The sequence below is a fragment of the Stenella coeruleoalba genome (genome assembly GCF_951394435.1).
Source record: "Stenella coeruleoalba genome assembly, chromosome: 7".
NCBI lineage: Eukaryota > Metazoa > Chordata > Mammalia > Artiodactyla > Delphinidae > Stenella > Stenella coeruleoalba.
This window is the reverse complement of record NC_137153.1, coordinates 85,423,006-85,438,476: the sequence shown is the minus strand read 5'-3', so window position 1 is coordinate 85,438,476 and position 15,471 is coordinate 85,423,006. Positions and strand designations below refer to the sequence as shown.

The 15,471-nt window shown below is 42.2% G+C and overlaps 1 pseudogene across 1 annotated transcript in view; it reads left to right on the top strand.

Moving 5' to 3' along the window:
* The window catches only part of LOC307188905 (ras and EF-hand domain-containing protein-like), a 246,996-nt pseudogene that overhangs the window by 32,822 nt on the left and 198,703 nt on the right, over positions 1–15,471 (top strand). The window contains exons 7-10 of the transcript in view: positions 2,515–2,596; positions 3,239–3,354; positions 7,594–7,711; positions 10,469–10,545. The product of the transcript in view is annotated as a ras and EF-hand domain-containing protein-like (transcript). The remainder of the gene's footprint in view (positions 1–2,514; positions 2,597–3,238; positions 3,355–7,593; positions 7,712–10,468; positions 10,546–15,471) is intronic.

Here is a 15,471-nt window from a genome sequence, read left to right as displayed (position 1 = left end):
TGAGAATTGCTACTCCAGCTTTCTTTTGATTTGCATGGAATATCTTTTTCCATCTTGTCACTTTCAGTATGTATGTGTCCCTAGTCTGAAGTGGGTCTCTTGTAGACAGCATATATATGGGTCTTGTTTTTGTATCCATTCAGCAAGCCTGTGTCTTTTGGTTGGAGCATTTAATCCATTTACATTTAAGGTAGTTATTGATATGTATGTTCCTTTTACCATTTTATTAATTGATTTGGGTTTGTTATTGTAGGTCTTTTCCTTCTCTTGTGTTTCCTGCCTAGAAGTTGCTTTAGTACTTGTTGTAAAGCTGGTTTGGTGGTGCTGAATTCTCTTAGTCTTTGCTTGTCTGTAAAGTTTTTAATTTCTCTGTCGAATCTGAATGAGATCCTTGCTGGGTAGAGTAATCTTGGTTGTAGGTTTTTCTCTTTCATCACTTTAAATATTTCCTGCCACTCCCTTCTGGCTTACAGAGTTTCTGCTGAAAGATGGGCTGTTAACCTTATGGGGATTTCCTTGTATGTTATTTGTTGCTTTTCCCTTGCTGCTTTTAGTATTTATTTGTGTGTATTTAATTTTTGATAGTTTGATTGATATGTTTCTTGGAGTGTTTCTCCTTGGATTTATCCTGTATGGAACTCTCTGTGCTTCCTCGACTTGATTGACTATTTCCTTTCCTGTATTAGGGAAGTTTTCAAGTATAATCTCTTCAAATATTTTCTCATTCCCTTTCTTTTTCTCTTGTTCTTCTGGGACCCCTATAATTCGAATGTTGGTGCATTTAATGTTGTCGCAGAGGTCTCTGAGACTATCCTGAATTCTTTTCATTCTTTTTTCTTCTTTCTGCTCTCTGGTAGTTATTTCCACTATTGTATCTTCCAGGTCACTTATCCATTCTTCTGCCTCAGTTATTCTGCTATTGGTTCCTTCTAGAGAGTTTTTAATTTATTTATTGTGTTGTTCATCATTGTTTGTTTGCTCTTTAGTTCTTCTAGGTCTTTGTTAGATGTTTCTTGTTTTTTTTCCATTCTATTTCTGAGATTTTGGGTCATCTTTACTGTCAGTACTCTGAATTCTTTTGCAGGTAGACTGCCTATTTCCTCTTCATTTGTTTGGTCTGGTGGGTGTTTACCTTGCTCCGTCATCTGCTATGTGTTTCTCTGTCTTCTCATTTTGCTTAACTTACTGTGTTTGGGGTCTCCTTTTCACAGGCTGCAGGTTTGCAGTTCCCATTGTTTTTGTTGTCTGCCCCGAGTGGCTAAGGTTGTTTCAGTGGGTTGTGTAGGCCTCCTTGTGGAGGAGACTAGTGTCTGTGTTCTGGTGGATGAGGCTGGATCTTGTCTTTTTGGTGGGCAGGACCGCATCCGGTGTTGTGTTTTGGGGTGTCTGTGACCTTATTATGATTTTATGGAGCCTCTCTGCTAATGGGTGGGGTTGTGTTCCTGTCTTCCTAGTTGTTTGGCATAAGGTTTCCAGCACTGGAGCTTGCTGGTCTTTGAGTGGACCTGGGTCTTAGCTTTGAGTTGGAGATCTCTGGGAGACCTTTTGCCGTTTGATGTTACGTGGAGCCAGGAGGTCCCTGTTGGACCAATGTCCTGAACTCGGCTGTCCCACCTCAGAGGCATAGCCCTGACACCCGGCCAGAGCACCAAGACCCTGTCAGCCGCACGGCTCGGTCAGCCATCCTGTCATGGAGTTGCCTGAAGGCCGGGCATCCTGTCGGGGGCTCCTCTCCTCGGGTCCTGGAGACACCTGAGGGGTGGCCTCCTGTCAGGGGCTTCAAGGTCAGTTGCAGTTGCCTGAGGTCCGGGCTCGGGTGTGAGTCATGTGGGGCGTTGGGCGCTCGCCTTCTCTGCTCCTGCGCGCAGCATCGGGGGGTTCGGCTGGCATCTGAGCAGGTTATGGCTTCCACCCAGGTTTACATCTGGGCCCCATGTTTACGACTGGGGGGGTTTACATCTGAGGGTTTACTTCTGGAACCCAGTTTTACATCTGGGCCCGGTTTACCACTTGGTGGGTTTACACAGTGGGTGTCTTTGTAAATTTGTGGTTCTCTGTTATACCCTTCAAGATAACAAATTTGAAAGTTCACTTCAGTTTGATTCATAAAAATACCACAGTATTTGGTTCGGTTGCTAGAGAGCGTACCCTGTATACATACACAGAGTATACCTGCATATATACATATATACATAGACATTTATGTGCATGCACACACACAGATATAACTGAGTCCATCTAATTACATGGGCAAATAGAACATAGATTTTCCTTTTGTCTATAGATCAAATCCTTCCCCAAGTCAGCCAACCTGCGGATGTGCATCTGTGCACATGTCTGTGGTCTGACTTATAATTAGTTTGTGAAGGTTACTCCTCTTGAAGGCCAGATTCATTTCTCTCTACCTCGCTGAACTTTGGCACTGGCCCTTGTCTCATCCAAATAAGGCTTGAAAGTAAAAACCGATGGAATTATTTACATCATGTTCTCCATGTCCTCGTATATTTTTTTCAGAAGTTGATTTTCAATTGAAAACTCTCGTCGTAGATGGAGAGCTAACAGCCCTGCAGCACTGGGATACGGCTGGGCAGGAGAGGCAAGTGCTTTCCATAATGCTTTGAATTCTGCTGAGTTTTGCACAGACAAGCCATTTAAAAAATATGTGTGGTTGACATGGCCCTATTTAAGGTCCTGTAAAGTGCTGCACCTGGTTTAGAGTTAGGACATGTGGGTGGAGGTGTGCTCTTCCTCTGGTGAGCACCCCATACCCTGTGTGTGTGCCCTGTGGTGTTGCACATGGGTAGTTCTTCTCCCACCCACGCACAGTATTCCCTACCCACCACCCCCAAAATAATTTTTCTCTGATGTGCCTCTTCTTCCATCCTTCTCTGTACCTCCACATGGGATCTGGTAGCTTGCTGCTGAGGCCGAAATTTTTAGAACTTATGCTCTCAAGCTGTGCTCTGAGGCTTGTAGACATTCTTGGGATTGTTTGGTGGAGAAAATGATTTGCTTTTCTAAATCAGCAGCCCAGATTCTTATGTTGTTACCATTCACCAAGTCATTCTAGGCCTGGGGGATGGCTATTTCACAGTAATAGGCTGCTATTAGATTCTTCTCAATTGGGGGTTATTTTAGAAGATGAGAAGAAAGTGAGCATCAAAGAGTTGAAGAATGAGGCAGCCCCAAACTGACTGACTGATTAGAACTGTTACTTATCTGCTTTTCTCTCTTCCAGATTCAGAAGTATTGCTTAAGTCTTACTTCAGAAGAGCAGATGGTGTTTTGCTGCTGTATGATGTTACATGTGAGAAAAGCTTTCTCAACGTACGAGAATGGGAAGGTGCGGTTGAGGTAAGAAGTGAAAACAGAGAAACAAAAGAGTTACACAGGAGAGTCACAGCCTGTCTTGGAAAATGCACTTTCTCTTCTTTGTCAAAACGAACTTGATTAGAAGCCACTGATCCAGGCCATCAGGAAGAACTGGATGTGAGATGTGGGGTTCCCAGTGGCATCTGGCAGTACTGGTCTCTTCCTTAGTAGCTGGGCAAGTTCCCACTGAGCCAAGGACACTACTCAAGTGAGCTTCTGGGGAAAAAAGATAACTTCTGTGTTTTCTTATAGATAAAATCAGAACCCCATGGGCAGTGAATGAAAATTCAGGCAGCCCAAGAAGGAGCAGCAGCTCTCACAAACAAGGGGGTGATGGGGCTGGGTGTGTAGTGTGATTGGAGGTATAATAGGGCCTCCATGTGTGCTAGAGGCATAGGTGAGATACCACCTGGGTGTGAGCTTGTGCCAGGTCCAAATTCTATAGCATAGAGACCTGTGTTCTCGACCTTATTCTTTCTGGTAGTGATTTGGGTGATTTACGTATCTCAAAGTACCACTGAAATAACCAGTTGGTATTTTAAACATGTGTGGTAACTGTCTGTGCTTTGTTTTGCTCCAGTAAGATGGTGTCTTTCATCTGGGGAGCTTTCATATCCTTTGGTTTCATGGTAAATACTTTTTAAAGTAGGAAATGATTTTGACCACGGTTAGTGTGCTACCAACAGTCATTAATAACCGTGACACTACAGTTCAAGCCCTGGTTTAGCATGCTCTCCCGGAGAAAAACAAAACAAAACTGGTGGCTAATACAATTTTTCGAGTAAGTCTATTATCTATAATTTTAACAGGCTTTAAGTGCAGTGGTGGCTGAACAGAGAACTGATTGCTGTCTGATCTCAGGTTAGCCTCTAGATTCTTCAGTTGGGCCTATTTCATACCCTGTAAATCACCAGAATGAGTGTTTTCTTTCTAACTAGGGAAGTGATTTAAGAAATGACTGGTTGAAATTGCAATAAGACTTAGACAATGATAAATAAACATGCATTTTGTTCAACTGAAATATCATGACTTAAAATTATTATAAACACAATGAAAGCGTGTTGACATTTATATAGTATTTTATTTCACAAAATTTCCCACATGTTAATTTCATCTCTGTAATATCTGAGAAAGGAAGTAAGAAATGTAATGTTATTCTCACTTTTTATGAGAAACCTAAGGCATAGAAAGTGTATGACACTGGTTTTTGGTTATTTAGGGGTTAGGAGTAGAAGGGGAAATGGGACCTCCTGATTCAACATCGGTTGCTCCTTTGATTAAGCACCAGAGTGTGCAGCAAATTAAGAAAAAAAAATCTTTTGATGTCAAGAAAGGATCTCCAAGGTAGTTAGTGCGTAGAGGAGAGGCATCTGCTCAAGGGAACAGATGGCCTCCCTGGGATAGACCAGTGAGTTCGGAGAATCCGGTGAGAATGGATAATCCCAGCTCACTCATACCTACAGATATTTAAGATCTGTAGCAAAACATTTTATTGTTGGAACTGTTGGATTTGGTCTTCATTTTAAGACTTTGGATTATATTCAAGAAAAGGAGGCACAAAAGGCAGGGTCGGCCGTAGGGTTGAAATAGACTTTAGTGACCAGCTGTGGCCTGTGCCAGGGGCCCCATGGCCATAATTTGCTAAATAAGCACCTACATATGATAAGTGACCTTTTTAGCTATTCGTATTACCTTTCATATGGTCTAAAAAGGAAGAAAACTGGATTCAAGACGAATTCTTGAATTTGTTATGTAGAAAAAATTAGATGCCACTTGGCATTTGACTTTTCACTTATCACAGTGAACCTTTGCCATGGCTTACCTTTTCTAATTTGAGGAAATTGTATTGGGATGATTTATATGACCACTATAAATATGGGTAGAAACTAATGGTGAGATCGTTGGGATAAGCCAGAGGGTTGAGAAGCAGTAGAATGTCAGTGGTGAATGGACCCTCTGAATTAATAATTAATATACTTCGATTGAAAATCACTGGGTTACAAAATCTTATAATAAAATGAAGACTATTTACTTACCTGTCATAAATCAGTTATTGTTTGAATATTTACAATATTCAAACAATATTGATCTCTTTTACACATTCAAAAATATTTCTGAAATACCTGCTTTGTGTGTGTACTGGACTCGTGCTTGCAATATATCCATTAATAAAACACAGAGCCCTACCCTTATGGAGCTTGTGCTCCAGTGGGGGAGGCATAACACACAACAAACTTAAATAAAAGAAGTAGAATGATAGAGAGTGATAAATGTTATGAAAACAAAAAGAAGGCTGGATAACGGGCCTTACGGTGAGGCAGGGGGCTGCAGGTAGTGTGGTCAGGGTAGCCACACCAGAAGGTGATATTTGAGTCAGGACTTGAAGGAGGTGCCAGTACGTTCCTGTATGACTTTGGGAAGTCATTTAGACGCTCAGACCCTTGGCTTACTTAAGCAAATATATATATATATATATATATATATATATATATATATATATATTTTTTTTTTTTTTTTAAGTAGTCCTTTTTTTTTAATTTTTAAAATTTATTTATTTATTTATGGCTGCGTTGGGTCTTCGTTTCTGTGCGAGGGCTTTCTCTAGTTGCGATGAGCGGGGGCCACTCCCCATCGCGGTGCGCGGGCCTCTCACTATCGCGGCCTCTCTTGTTGCGGATTACAGGCTTCAGACGCGCAGGCTCAGTAGTTATGGTTCACAGGCCCAGTTGCTCCGCGGCATGTGGGATCCTCCCAGACCAGGGCTCGAACCCGTGTCCCCTGCATTGGCAGGCAGACTCTCAACCACTGCGTCACCAGGGAAGCCCTTAAGCAAATATTTGATTCATGGCTTGCACGTGATGCCCCCTTGGATCCTGAGCAGTTCCCCACCGAACGCAATTACTTAACACCTTAATGGGTGGGGTGTCCAGTTTTAGGGAAAGCCTTTCATTTCCTTCTGCCCTTCGCTTTTACTTCACTCTGGTACGTTCAGTTGGAGGAAAATGGTCTGAAAAGAAAGGAAGTCGAATACAGTTTCCTTGTTCCTGAGGCTCATTTCTTGATGCTGTATCAGGTGTGACACCGAAGTGGATGAACACCTGGATGTCTTTAGGCACCGCAAAGGGTCATTCCCCTCGTCTCAGTCAGGGCTGCTGTCTCTCTTGTTCAGGATCCAGAGCAAGGGTTGTCTGCTTGTCCTCCCTTCTCATCCCGCCTGCTGAAGGGGGATGTGCCCTTGCTGATCCCTTCATTTTACAGATAGGGAAGGTGAGGCAGAACCAGGAACAGACTTGCCTGACTTCACGCAGCCAGTGAGCGGCCACGTGGTGGGATTGGTGGGGTCTCAAGCTTAACCCTGCCTCTCAGCGCTTCCGCTGCGCTCGCCAGCTCCCCTGTGAGTGTCGGGGCTGTGTGACAGCGTGCTGTGCTGATTTGGGGGCATTAATCTTAAGAGTCTGTTACGTTGAGTGATCGCTCAGTGACTCCTCTCAAGAAAAATGTTGACCTTTAGGGCCCTTGTATTTTGCTTTTGCTATAAACCAGAGAGCAGTGAGTGTGGAACTTTCAGACTCCATTTTTTTTTTTTTTTTGCGGTATGCAGGCCTCTCACTGTTGTGGCCTCTCCCGTTGCGGAGCACAGGCTCCGGACGCGCAGGCTCAGCGGCCATGGCTCACAGGCCCAGCCGCTCCGCGGCATGTGGGATCCTCCCGGACCGGGGCACGAACCCGTGTCCCCTGCATTGGCAGGCGGACTCTCAACCACTGCGCCACCAGGGAAGCCCCAGACTCCATTTTTGTCCCATTGTAGCTGAGGGAATTCTTGTGCGTTTTATACCTGAGGTAATGAAGTTGATTTGTAATCACCACTGTTTGGAGTGAAAGTTGTGGAAAATTATGTGGGCACCACAGCCGAGTAGAGTTTTGTGGTCACGCCTCTTGAGTTTTATTGGTTTATATAGTGGCAAGGGTGATGGAATCAGTTTGGACCACCCTGGCCTTGGTCCTTCCAAGGTCTTATTTAACCTCTCTGAATTTCAGTTTTCTCACCTGGCAATGGGAGAAAGTTTGGCTCCTTTTAGAGATAGTTTGAGATTTGAAGATATTGTGTATACATCACGTGGCACTTAAGGGGCATTTGGAAATGGTAGTTCTTGTTGTCATCATCCTCATAACTTGTCCAATGTGTGACGTGTGCACAATTTCTCCTTTTCTTCGTGGTAGGCTGCAGCCCATGAGAGCACTCCTATCGTGTTGGTAGGAAACAAGGGTGATCTTCATGACGCTGCTAAAGCAGAGGGACAAAAACACGTCCCAGGGTACCTTGGAGAAAATGGTAAGAGTGAGAGTGGGTCCACGCTGGAAGGGGTCTTCCACTTTTGTCAGCCTTAGCTGAAGAGGTTGTTTGACGGACCTCCACTCAGTTTGATGGGTCTTCTGTCCTTATACAGGCAGAACTCCCAGCGCCCCCGCCCCCATGCCTGTCTGCCCCATAACTGTTAGTAACTGCACCAAGAATTAAATCCCTTAGAGAGGTAAAAGCATCAGTGATCGTTTTCCCCCACTGAGTGTCAGTGACAAAGAGGAGGCAAAATTATCCCGTCTTCCTCCTCACTCTTCCCCAGCTCCTGGAACCCTTCTCTAGTCCTGGAATGTGGGTAAAAGGAAAAGAATGGGTGTCCTATTTTGAAAACATGGGTTTGGTTCCAGAGGGTCCCTGTGCCAACGGGCAGCAGGTGGTGCTGTGTGTCACCTGGGTGAAGGGGTGAAGGGGATTGGAAGACTTGTTCTTTTCTGTAAGGTTTGTATTCAGTTGGAATAGTGTAAAATTATTTTTGGTTATGCATTTGTATAGTGGTTGGACCCTGTTTCTGTCCAGATTGTTATTGTGGGTAATGTTTATTCTCTCGTTATTATCATTGTATCAGAAGGCTGCATGGCCCTCTTGTGCCTTGTCTTACCCAAACAAGGAACCAGATGCTCCTTGGGTTAAATAAGAGATTCTTACCATAACAGTCTGACCTGATGTTGCTATCGTTGCTGTCTGTCGTCAGTACCATGAAAGGACTGCTCTGTAGCATATACATGTTAACTTTAAAAAGAAGTTTCAAGCTCACTATCTTAAAAAAATATTATTTATTTATTTATTTGGCTGCATCGCGTGTTCGTCGTGGCACACGGGATCTTTAGTTGCGGCGTGCAAGATCTTTTAGTTGTGGCATGCGGGGTCTTTAGTTGCGACTTGCAAACTCTTAGTTGTGGCATGTGGGATCTAGTTCCCCGACCAGGGATTGAACCTGGACCCCCTGCATTGGGAGCTTGGAGTCTTAGCCACTGGACCACCAGGGAAGTCCCAACCTCACTATTTTAAGTTGGAATTATTACTTGTTTTAAATTTTAGAACTTTGAACCAAATATGATAAACATCAAAACTAGGCAATGCAATACAGAAGAGATTGATTCAACACATATTTAACTGTATCCACCATGTGAAAAGCACTCCATTGTGAGCTGAGCAAAGGGTAGAGAACAAAGCAGACTGTCCTTGCCCTCACGTAGTTTACTGTCCGGGGCAGATAGATATTAAACACATGTAATCCACGTGTCCCTCTAGAGATTTCAGAATTCCTGGCTGCAGGCCAGTTTTATTCCCTCTTCACGATTTCTCAGATTTCCCGAGGTTTGCTTCCTTATTATGCATCTCTTGACCTCCACCCTCCTGCATCCTCAAAGGCAGTCTCTATTTCACCCCATAACATCCTGGCTGTGCCAGGTAGCAGCACTACCCATTTCTACTAGAAATATATTCATTTTTTTTTTAAGCTTTTCTGTGGATTTGGGGGCTCACGGGTAAAGGTTTCACAGTAGTCTTTGCCTGTTGTTCGGTTCTTCCCTTTCTCTCTGCTCCGGAGCACCCATCACATCCTGCCCGTATCCCACACAGGTCTGTGTCGCCCACACCCAGCCCCACAGCACACACAGTTCTCCTTTCCTAAGGGAAATTGTCTCCAGCTTGTTAGACAAAGACACACAAAAGTAACTTGGTCAATTACAGCTGTGGCAAGTGCTATACTGGGAAAATACATATGTCAAGAGGTTTTATAATAGGAAAACCTAATATCGACTTTTCAGAGTTAGAAAACACTTAACTTCAAGGGAGGATTACCTAAAAATCTAGAAGGTAGATAAAAGTCAGCCTGGTGAAGGGGGTTAGTGGGGTAGGGGATGACTTAGTAGTGGGAACAGTAGATGCATATGTCCTGAGGTGGGAGGGAATTTGGAGCATTGGGGAAATAGAGGGACGGCCAGGGTAACTTGAGCGTTGTGAGTGAGGGAGAGTGGTGACAGGTAAAACTGGGGAGTTGGCTGGGGCCACATACAAGCGAAGCCTTGTTGGCCAGGTAAGCATTTCAGTATTACTTGAGAGGGATGGGGGAAAGCATTAAAGGGTTTGAAGAAGGAGAGTGGTATGATCGATGATTATATGCATAACCACTGGGGGGTTGAAAAGTAGAGGACTAGAAAATGTCCATAGGTTTTAGTGACAGAGAGGCTGTTGAATCTTGATAGGAAGAGATGATAGGGTGAAGGGGAATGTGTGTTAGCTTCTGGCCAAAAGGAGACATACTTTATTTATTTTTTATACAGCAGGTTCTTATTTATCCATTTTATACATATTAATGTATATATGTCAATCCCAACCTCCCAATTCATGACATACTTTAGATGGACATTTAATTCCTGAGTGGTTACCTTAAGCTATCATTTTTCTCTCTCTCAAATTATTTGATAGAGAACACTTGGTAGCACGTGTGACTCTTGGAAATAAGAACCTTAAAACATGAAATTTTGTATTACGGGTTTTTTTTTGGGGGGGATGCAAAATAAAAATCCTCTGACTAGGAGTTGTTCCTGGAATAACTAGGCTCAAACCTGTTTTTTTTTAAAGTACTGAAACTTTGAATTCAATTTCTTAGCTATTAGTTTTAGCATACTCAAAAGGGGAGTATTTTTATTTTATTTTATTGGTTTTAAAAGCTAACATTCCAGGAAACCTAATTAAAGCCTTCATTTAATGGTGTATTTATATTTTTTACAGACCTATGGGGCGTTACTTTGTAAAACAAATGCCAAAGATGGTTCGAATATAGTGGAAGCTGTTCTCCATCTCTCCTGGTAAAGTTTTGCCTTACATTTCGAAAACTGGATGCAGGATTGAATTTTCACTTAGCTGTTGTGTGTGCCAGATTTCTTGACCATAACATGAATCTACATTGGAAAACACTGTCTTGTCTTTCAGTAGTGGTTGGAGAAACAAACATGGTTTTTATAAAAACTGGTAATGATGCTTGTTCACTGTGAACTTTGGCAAAATACCTTTACTGACAAACAAAGGAGATGTATCCGAGGTGTTGTTGATGTTTCTGCAAAATGTCACCACAAAGCTAATAGTTGACGGGTATGAATCACTTCCAGGAACCAGATTTTAAACACAGGAGACTATTATGAATATAGCTGTCTATTATGACATTTTCCAAGGTAAAGGGAAAAAAAAACTCAACAAAGCAAATTGTATATCATGCCAGTTGGAAGCACTTTGTTTAAATTATTACCCAGGTAATTATTAAGCCAAGTCAATGGTGTTAACAATAAATAATATTGTGGGATGTGGATTAGAATGAAAATTGCATCACTGAAGACCTTGGATTTAACTGTACTTTAATCGTTGCAGCATTCTTAGGAAATAAGAATGTTTTCTGTTAGATTTATTTCTTCTGCCTAGTTTTCTGCCACAAATGAAAAGATGATTCTTTGCTGGTCTAAAGGGATTAAATATCCAAAAAAAAAAATAGAGGAAAAAAAACGTGTATCAACAAAATCCAGGCCAATGATACTTTAATCGCTGACAAAGCAAAAACATAACTTTAGGCGTGTAGTTCTTTTCCTGATCCTTTGTGAGATTCTGGTTTTATAAGAATCTTAACTCTAGTGCAATAAGGGGCTCGGTGCTACCTTAGCTTCAGGCAGGGGGTGCTGCATTGCTGTCCTGGATGAGCAGGAAAGGATGCTGCAGGTCAGGCCCTCCGCATGACTGCTGGCTTCTGCCCAGCACGTTGGAGGAGTGTAGTGTCAGGAGGCTCAAAGTCTGATCTTAAATCTACCCCGAACAGCTGAAGAGCCTTGACTAGGTCCCTGTCTTCCTTTAGGCATTTCTAATCTGTACCACGAGGGTGCTGAAGAAAATGATCCCTAAGGCCCTTCTAGTCCTGACAGTCTGTGATTCTATATGTAACAGCCTGGACTCCACTGAGTAACATAATCACTGTTTAACACTGAATTGCCTTGTGGGGTCATATTACAGTTAAATGACTCCAAAGTGCCACCGTCACACCCAGATTGCAGAATTGATTCTCTTTTTATAATCCATTCTCTATGTTACAAGGATAGGAGAGCTGGAGGCCGCTTGTGCTCTTCCCGTGTGCTCCTGCCAGAGAGTTGGCTCAGCCCGGCACCACCCTGTTTACAGTGTAGCTTCCACTCAGGTTTGTGTTTCTTTGGGAACACAAAACACCTGGGTGCAGAAGCGTTTGATAACAAGGTCACTTCTTGTGAACCACTTATCAAGGAGTTTTTTAAATGGTTGTTATTGTATTGTGGCCTGGCTTGAGTCCTCTGAGTTCTGTTAACAATGTGTTAAATATGAAAATTAGAAATAAACAAACATGTAAAGACTTTAATTTGCTTTATACTGTGCCATCAGATTTGCTTGTCAAAGTACCCAAGTCTTAAGTGAAAACGGCATAGTTTCCACAGGTAAAACTACCATTTAAAAAAGTGTTACACACCATACACAAAAATAAACTCCAAATGGATTAAAGACCTAAATGTAAGGCCAGACACTATCAAACTCTTAGAGGAAAACATAGACAGAACACTCTATGACATAAATCACAGCAAGGTCCTTTTTGACCCACCTCCTAGAGGAATGGAAATAAAAACAAAAATAAACAAATGGGACCTAATGAAACTTAAAAGCTTTTGCACAGTAAAGGAAACCATAAACAAGACGAAAAGACAACCCTCAGAATGGGAGAAAATATTTGCAAATGAAGCAACTGACAAAGGATTAATCTCAAAAATATACAAGCAACTCATGCAGCTCAATATCAAAAAAACAAACAACCCAATCCAAAAATGGTCAGAAGACCTAAATAGATATTTCTCCAAAGAAGATATACAGATTGCCAACAAACACATGAAAGGATGCTCAACATCATTAATCATTAGAGAAATGCAAATCAAAACCACAATGAAGTATCACCTCACATCAGTCAGAATGGCCATCATCAAAAAAATCTACAAACAATAAATGCTGGAGGGGGTGTGGAGAAAAGGGAACCCTCTCGTGCTGTTGGTGAGAATGTAAATTGATACAGCCACTGTGGAGAACTGTATGGAGGTTCCTTAAAAAACTAAAAGTAGAACTACCATATGACCCAGCAATCCCACTACTGGGCATATACCCTGAGAAAACCATAATTCAAAAAGAGACATGTACCACAGTGTTCACTGCAGCAGTATTTACAATAGCCAGGACATGGAAGCAACCTAAGTGTCCATTGACAGATGAATGGATGAAGAAGATGTGGCACATATATACAATGGAATATTACTCAGCCATTACAAAAGAAAGAAATTGAGTTATTTGTAGTGAGGTGGATGGACCTAGAGTCTGTCATACACAGTGAAGTAAGAAAGAGAAAAACAAATACCGTATGCTAACACGAATATATGGAATCTAAAAAAGTGGTACTGCTGAGCCTAGTGGCAGGGCAGGAATAAAGTTGCAGACGTAGAGAATGGACTTGAGGACACAGGGAGAGGGAAGGGTAAGCTGGAACAAAGTGAGAGAGTGGCATGGACATATATACACTACCAAATGTAAAATAGATAGCTAGTGGGAAGCTGCTGCATAGCACAGGGAGATCAGCTCAGTGCTTTGTGATGACCTAGAGGGGTGGGATAAGGAGGGTGGGAGGGAGGCTCAAGAGGGAGGGGATATGGGAATATATGTATACGTACAGCTGATTCACTTTGTTATACAGCAGAAACTAACACAACGTTGTAAAGCAATTATACTCCAATAAAGATGTGAAAAAATATAAAGTGTTACAGCCTTTAGAATGTTATATATAATGCAAAACATGTAAGTTCTTGATTTAGATTTCATAAGATATTTCCCGGCATGGTCCCTTTCTTTCCATGTCATGTCATAAAACTTGAACTAGAAGAGTTTATGGATTTGCACTGTCTGAAACAAAATTTGTTTTCGAAGGGAGGCCATAAATGTTTGGTTAACAACCTGAACTCCTCTGCTTTTTCTTGGAAAACCTCTCAATCCCAGGAAAAGTTTCTCCCAGAAATACACTTTCCCTTTAGGGCTGATAGGAAATTCATCCCAACCATTGTCTATTGGTAAATACATTTGCCGTCACTAGAGCCACAGGCTTTAAACATTCAAGTTCAACAGGCATTAAATCGATCAATGGCCTGAAATTTGAGAAAAACACAAAAAGTTCAGGCTGATGTATCAGCGCCATTGCTGAGCCCACTGGGTGTAAACCTGTCCATAAGATTGAGTCATTCAAAATGCAGTTGTGAAGCACATGGTAGTTTTTGGTGAGGTAATTTAATTTTCCCAGCCTTAAACCTGTTTGAGTTGTATGAAATTGTATCTTCCTGATTTCCTTAAAGTGGGATGTGCCTGCATTTTTGGTAGATTAAAGAAACTGAAGTCCAGGTGAACAATATGGGTACCTGTTTTTTTCCCCTTAATATTTGCTTTCAGGTTCAATAATATCTGCATAATTATGAGTGCTCAGCATCAAAGCCCTGTAGGGATATCAGGGTATGTAAGATAGGCCATACAATTTAATATTAGAGGAAAAAAAGAAAACAAAATATATGACCAGGCAGCCATATGATATGTAGCTAATAGAGGCTGTTGGACCTCCCAGAAGGGAGCGATGTGAGTTGTCTTGTGAGGATGCTGTGAGTACTATACCCATTGTACAGATAAGAAAATTGGGAATTAGAATGCTTAATCAGCTTGCTCAAAGTGACACAGCTACTAAGAGTAAAATTGGGACTTTTCACTACTCTGAATCTCTGGCTTGCCTTTTGAATGCTGGTAATCTCAGGATTCTGTTCTGCACTCTCTTCCTCTTTCCTTTCTCTCTCTGCCTAATGTCTTCCACCCCCATGGTTTCTAGAACTATGTCTAGCTGATGACTTCCAATTTCTGTATTTTTAATCCTCATCTTTTAAAAAAATTCCATGACCATATTCCCATCCACTAACAAATGGGAATTCCATAGGCATGACTGCCCCAACATGTCCAAATTCTGGTGTGTTAATTTTTCTTTAAAATTGTTCCTCATTCTACATTTCCTATCTCAGGAAACTACCAACCAGAATCAGTCTTGACTCCTTCCTCTCTTTCTCCATCACCTACCTCTAGTGGGTTCTGGGGTCCTATTGATGAGGTGACCTCTCTGTAATCTTTCTTGAATCTGTCCGTATTCTCTCTCTCTCTCTCTCTCTCTCTCTCTGTTTTGCTTCAGGCCTCAGAATTTCCTCCTCCAGGTAGTGCAGGAGGCACCTCAGTTTCTGCCTCAGAGTTTCTCCAGCATCAGTTCATCCCCCACCCTGTAAACAGGGTAATCTTTATAAATAAAAATCCAATTAAGACTTTCTTTCTTGCTGTAGGTAGGTGTCCCTCAGAGCCCAACCTCACCTACCTTTGTTTGCATCTCTTATCTTGCTTCCCAAATGAAAGATAATCTATCCACACAGCAAACTTTGCTTCCAGTTGTGGCCAAGTTCTTTTATGCCTGTTCGCCTCATGCATGCTGTTTCCTGCACCTGGGATCTCCCGTTCTCATTACATGAAGGTGAATTCCTATCCCATCAAGAGGTCGCTCCACTGTCAAAGTCTCCCTGAAGCTCAGTCTCCACAAAGCTGTCTTCCCCTCGCCCCAGCACAACTGTGGTGCACCTTTTGTGTTCCTGCAAACGCTGTGCTTGTGTGTTAGCAGCTCT